Below are 7,500 nucleotides of genomic sequence, written 5' to 3' on the forward strand. Positions count from 1 at the left end.
GAAAAAAGGTTCTTCAGATACACCAATCATAATTAGTCAGTGTTTCATCATCTACAACACAGATGTTAATGTTAAGTTCTTATTGCATTGCCATTGATATTGCCTGTGGCACCAATGATGTTCAACACTCTTCTGCTTTTCTCTTGATTTTGAAGCCACTATAGATGCGTTCACATCAGGCTGAAATTTCGACCTCTTTATAGCAAACATGCCATGCTGATTATTATGGCATTACTTCCCCCTGCTGGTAGATGTTGTAGCTACACCATCTTGGTGGACTTCCTGGGGGTTCAGTGAGCAGCTGCATTTCAGATGAATAGGAATGCTAACAGACAGCTTTCTCCAGTTATTATATAACTCATCCGTTATAACATCTGAACTTGCAGCTTCTTTCCTGCACAACCAGAGGTCGCCAGTGGATTGTTTACACACACACACACACACACACACACACACACACACAGATAGATAGATACCCCAGACAAATTGCAAACACAGCGAAATCAAGAAATATCAATCCAGTAAAAATATGAACCATAACTAACAGTGGCAGCAGCAGCATAAATGAACAATTTTAAAAATAGTTACCACAAAATTATCATATAATTATTGCTAAATAAAAGCTTCAATGCATGCTGGGAACTTGCAAAACATTGTTCAACATAAAAATTGTTCAGATGACTCAATTTGGAAAGTCAGGGCAACATTTCGACAGGTTTTTTTGAACAAATACTTTCAAAAGTATAGTACTTAGATACTTAGTATCTAAGTAAGATTTAAAACATCTTTTGTTAGCAACATGTTTAGAGTATTCTCATTCAAAATAATAAAGTGACCCCTCCTATTAATTATTAAAATTCTTTAATTCAAGCTACTTTTTTACATTTATAAAAACAAGAATTTTTTTAAACAGTGTACCATCTCATAAAGAACACACTTCAGATACTTTTCTTCCTCAAAGTAACTTCCTTCTTGGCATTGTAAAATTCTGATTATCTCGAAACACAGAAGAAATTATCTTAACAAAAAAGAAAATGTATGTCATATCTTATTTTAGCTGCCCGCTCAGATGTCCAAGCTACACTTTAAGCACACATTCTGTCCATCTGTTACAGTATCGTTCTGATTAGCCCATACTTTAACATGTTTAAATATTGCCCATTACATTTAATATGATCAATATAGCCTGTTTTGTATTGTATTTACATTGTACACAAGCCCTGACTTCTGTTGTATTGTTTTATATTTAAGCAACATAATATTTTTTTTCGTATAAGCACAAGGCCACACACTGAGGTGATCACAGCTGTAGTGATATTCAGAGAAAACGCAGGATTGGGGTAATTTTGCCCAGTAGTTCAATAAACAAGAAGTTAATAATAAGTTCTTATTGCATTGACATTGATATTGCCTGTGGCACCAATGATGTTCAACACTCTTCTGCTTTTCTCTTGATTTTGAAGCCACTATAGATGTGTTCACATCAGGCTGAAATTTCGACCTCTTTATAGCAAACATGCCATGCTGATTATTATGGCACTACTTCCCCCTGCTGGTAGATGTTGTAGCTACACCATCTTGGTGGACTTCCTGGGGGTTCAGTGAGCAGCTGCATTTCAGATGAATAGGAATGCTAACAGACAGCTTTCTCCAGTTATTATATAACTCATCCGTTATAACATCTGAACTTGCAGCTTCTTTCCTGCACAACCAGAGGTCACCAGTGGATTGTTTACACACACACACACACACACACACACACACACACACACACACACACACACACACACACACACACAGAGATAGATAGATACCCCAGACAAATTGCAAACACAGCGAAATCAAGAAATATAAATCCAGTAAAAATATGAACCATAACTAACAGTGGCAGCAGCAGCATAAATGAACAATTTTAAAAATAGTTACCACAAAATTATCATATAATTATTGCAAAATAAAAGCTTCAATGCATGCTGGGAACTTGCAAAACATTGTTCAACATAAAAATTGTTCAGATGACTCAATTTGGAAAGTCAGGGCAACATTTCGACAGGTTTTTTTGAACAAATACTTTCAAAAGTATAGTACTTAGATACTTAGTATCTAAATAAGATTTAAAACATCTTTTGTTAGCAACATGTTTAGAGTATTCTCATTCAAAATAATAAAGTGACCCCTCCTATTAATTATTAAAATTCTTTAATTCAAGCTACTTTTTTACATTTATAAAAACAAGAATTTTTTTAAACAGTGTACCATCTCATAAAGAACACACTTCAGATACTTTTCTTCCTCAAAGTAACTTCCTTCTTGGCATTGTAAAATTCTGATTATCTCGAAACACAGAAGAAATTATCTTAACAAAAAAGAAAATGTATGTCATATCTTATTTTAGCTGCCCGCTCAGATGTCCAAGCTACACTTTAAGCACACATTCTGTCCATCTGTTACAGTATCGTTCTGATTAGCCCATACTTTAACATGTTTAAATATTGCCCATTACATTTAATATGATCAATATAGCCTGTTTTGTATTGTATTTACATTGTACACAAGCCCTGACTTCTGTTGTATTGTTTTATATTTAAGCAACATAATATTTTTTTTCGTATAAGCACAAGGCCACACACTGAGGTGATCACAGCTGTAGTGATATTCAGAGAAAACGCAGGATTGGGGTAATTTTGCCCAGTAGTTCAATAAACAAGAAGTTAATAATAATTATTTTGCAATTTAGACACAATGCTGCCAGAATTTTATTTTTATTTTTTGCTAATTGCTGCTAATAAATGTACGATCAGATGATCATTACAATCAAAATTAGACAATCAAAATATTTCCAGGCATACTGTATATTTAGCTATATTTAGCTTTTGTTCTGGTACATTTTAGTATATGCAGACCCATTTAAGCTTTAGGTTGACTCAGAAAACAAACAGCAAGAGAACCAGAAATTCCAGAAAAACTGTAGCCTAACTTTAGACAGACATCATGTCACTTTTTGATAATAGCCTCTCAGATTTATTTTGAGCGTTGATGGGACACTATTGTCAAGTCGTCACGTAGTGTCAACATAAAGACAAAGTATTGTATAGAATTGTTTGTATTGTCCAATACTGCTGGCATATTTCATAAATGAATCTACACTGCGATTCTGCTTATGTCACGGGGAGCAGACAGGACCCAAATGCATGACAGCCAGTTTAGTGCAAAAAAATACTTTTATTCAACAAAGTGACAAAAATAAAAAGAAGCAGGCCAAAACTTAACTGGTACACATGAAAACAGCCAGGAGAACCACAACCAACGACATGTACGACAACGAACCAACACAGGACTGCAAACACAAGGAGAATAAGTAGGGCAGGTAATGAGGGACAACAGTTGGGACAACTGAACCAATAAACAAATAACAAGGTGGGCGGTGTTTACAAAGACCGGAGAGCACATGGCACCAACAAAAACAACGACAAGCCATGTGCTCACAAACAGAGCCAGGAGTGCCCTTTGGTGGCCGTTCTGGGCACACCAGCTGCCCTCAGTTGAAAAAACCAGCATATGCTGGTTAGGTATGTTTTGAAGCTGGGATGCTGGTTTGAGCTGGTTTGAGCTGGTCCTTTGCTGGTTTGAGCTGGTCCTTTGCTGGTTTATGCTGGTACTTAGCTGGTCATGTGCTGGTCCTAAACTGGTCCGACCAGCTTAAGACCAGCACATGACTAGCATAAACCAGCAAAGGACCAGCTTAAACCAGCAAAGGACCAGCTCAAACCAGCATCCCAGCTTCAAAACATGTCTAACCAACATATGCTGTTTTTTTCAACAGGGTGAAGGCTGCGATTCTGCTTAAAATTGCACTGCATTTGTCATCATAATGCTTAAATTATAAAGCGGATCTCATTTCTGGTTGTCACTAAGTATTAATTCCTGTTGTTAGTCAGACTGTACCTCTCAGGTTAGAGGTACTGTTGTTTTCCTTACTTTATAAACACTGACAGCACTGTTATTATATACTACATAATGATGACTATCATTATAAAAATCTGTTTTTTCATAACTCCTCTCACTAACCATCGATGGTTACTGTCTAGTGACCCAGGTCATCATGTCATTGTTGAATGTGCTTTCTGTTGCCGCCAGACAGACTGGTTTAATATATTGACCGAAAAGTCCATACCAAAATTAGCTATAGAGCGATTAACATTCATAGGGGAAAATATCTCAACATTCAGTTGCGAGTCGCACCCTGGAAAAAAGTGAAACTAGAGTTAGTCATACCACTTAAGAGAACGTATGTATCATTCTATGGAGACTAGAAGATGAAAGATTTCACCTTAGGCTAAGAGAGTGACTGCATATGTGTATATATGTTTTATATTAAAGATTCTGTCATGAGAAAAAAAAAAGATTATGCATTATAATGACTTATTGTGGAATTGGCCATTTGTCATTCCTCATATAATCAAAGCTCTACTGCTAATCTTTACAAGAACACTTTTGCCATTATTCTGCACATCTTATTGCACTAACATGAACAAAATCATCAAAAACATAAAACATAATACAATTAAAGGACATTATATAGTTATTATACACATTGTAAACAAGATAAATCTATCACTTTAACAATGATATTTGGTTTACTATTAGAGTAGTTGACTAGATTTTGAACAAGGAACAAGCATAGATTGTCACACATACTTTCTTTTATTCGGCCTTATTCATGATCATATATGATCTGTTACACATGCTACGACAAAAATGCCATCCAACAGAAACACGCTCTAACAGTAACTCTTTGTTACATAACTCTATTATTAAGATAATCAACAAAAGCACAATGCACCTGTCTCTCTAGTAAATCAGGAACTTTATATTTACACTGATAACTGATTACATGTAATCTGAATGATATAATCAGATTCCAAACATTAAGTAGCCTACCTCAACTACATTTGATCTTAACTATTTACTTGAAGCCCACTGAGATTTATAATTTATATTTCAATGATTTATCAACACATTTGCATGTTCACGGTTTTCTGATGTTAATGGTCACATGCAGGTAAACACAATTTCAATTTTTACTGTTCAGGTGTTTTATTTTGATTTGTTTTTGCTTTAAAATTATGTATTAATTTTAATTTGACATTTTTTATTATTTAAGTATTAGCTTTTATTCAACTCCCATCAAGACCCCCTGCAGTTCTTTCAGGAAGCCCAGTTTGAGAAACCCTATAGCACGATGTAATGTTTAATGCACTTTATGATGTTGATAACAAAAAACAATATTTTCTTGCTTTTTTTTTAATCAATGGTGCCCAATAATCCCATATGAGATAAACGGATAAATGAGTTACATACATAAATATATATATAAAATTTAGGACTTAGAAATAAAAGAATGTCAGAGAGGCACGACATAGCATTGCATTAAAGAAATGCAATAATATGACGCTAGTCATTGAATGTTTGAGAATTTAGAATTCCTTTTCTTTTGTAACAAATAGTTCAGTTAATCCAACCATTATAGGACAGAACCTGTTTGAGCTTATAAAAGAATGTCAAAACCACAGGCGGACAGTAGTGAAGTATTTTACTTTACTCAAGTCAATTTAAAAAGTATCTGTAGTTTATCAGAGTGTTTTTCTTTGGAAAACTTTACGTCACTACATTCCAAAGCATAATGTCATACTTTTTACTGCACTTCATTTCATAAATAAAAGTCGTTTGTTTGTTTTACCTTTAATACTTCAGAACATTAAAAATGTAGTACTTTCTTGTACTCAGGTAAATCTTTGAATTTTATATTAAAGATTCTGTCATGAGAAAAAAAAAAGATTATGCATTATAATGACTTATTGTGGAATTGGCCATTTGTCATTCCTCATATAATCAAAGCTCTACTGCTAATCTTTACAAGAACACTTTTGCCATTATTCTGCACATCTTATTGCACTAACATGAACAAAATCATCAAAAACATAAAACATAATACAATTAAAGGACATTATATAGTTATTATACACATTGTAAACAAGATAAATCTTATAGCAGTTGTAAGAAAGTAATAGATTTCTAATGTAATTAAGTATTAAATGATATCTAATATGAAACGTAGTGCAGTAAAAAGTACAATATTATGCTTTGGAATGTCGTGAAGTAAAGTTTTCTAAAGAAAAACACTCTGCTAAAGTACTTTTACCACAGAGTTACATTACTGTCCGCCTCTGGTCAAAACCCACACATTCCCAGAAATACATATTGAGGAGAATGTCACATGCAGGCCACAAACTATATAGACAAGAAACCACACTCTTTTCTATTTTTTATACATGTTAAAGTTTTGTACATCTTCATATTTTGTAGCTGCTCTGCTAAGTTCCACCAGACAAACTCATATGTGTGAAAGACGTTTAAGAGCATTGCTTTTATAAGATACAAACACTGAAAAGTTCCAGTGCAACTTTCTTTGGACTGTTTTGGCACTAGGTCAGGAACTGTTGTGTAACTGACTATTATGTGTGATATTGACTGATTAGCATTGCTTTCTTTGCCCCCCCCAAGTTACATACTCTGCTTCTTTAAGGCATCTTTTTTTTTATTTAATGCCCATGCAAAAGTAGCCATTTAAAATGATTCTATTATTCATTTATTCCTATTTATTTATTCCTTTACCTTACAGTAGCTTGTCACTCACTGCTGAAATGTTTGATACTGTGTGTGTTCTTGTCATGTTATCAGTCAGTCAAGGGTCCTCCAAAAGCTTTCTCGAGATAGGCTTACTTGACATAATCACAGTAAAAATCTTCAGAAAAAATTTAGCTGAAAAGAATAGCTCAATGCAAACTGTGCTCAAACTCATACTTCCCCTTATTATTTCTACTACAAAGTGTAGTATTTAAAAGTCTGTATTTACTGTTGTTTTTTTACCAGCAGACCTGGGAAATCTGGACGCTGTATTCATTGCTGTCACTTGAATTCATCAGATGTGATTAGTAGCCCTGAGTGTATTACATAACGCCATCATAAAGGGACATTTGTTAGTCCAGCATTTCACTGATCCTGTTAAACTGATTTTGTAGTTGTTCTGTGTGATATCAGTCATAGACAACCGACTGAACTTAAAAGTGACTGGTTATGAAACTTACGTAATGAGTATCTGATGTTCTTCTGATACATAGCCTATGTAAAGTATACTTTAGTTTTACAGTGTATATTCTCTCACATTAATACATGATCATACACCATTTTAATCATAACAAGATATCAGGCTAATATTTGCATTCTTTGGGATAGAATAAGATAATGACAAATCTTAGATTAGATACAATTCAATTTAGAGCACATAGACGTAAGAAAGATGGTATGTTGTTTCAGTTAAAACATGCGGTTGCGCAATCTGTTCAAATTCCATACAAATAGATCGAAACACATTTTCACAACAGATGGATTTCAAAGAATGTGGAATTGTGTTGTTTGGTAAGGGGAAGTACAGACTTT

Source organism: Sinocyclocheilus grahami, unplaced genomic scaffold (genome assembly GCF_001515645.1).
Source record: "Sinocyclocheilus grahami isolate Dianchi unplaced genomic scaffold, SAMN03320097.WGS_v1.1 scaffold37.1, whole genome shotgun sequence".
Classification (NCBI taxonomy): domain Eukaryota; kingdom Metazoa; phylum Chordata; class Actinopteri; order Cypriniformes; family Cyprinidae; genus Sinocyclocheilus; species Sinocyclocheilus grahami.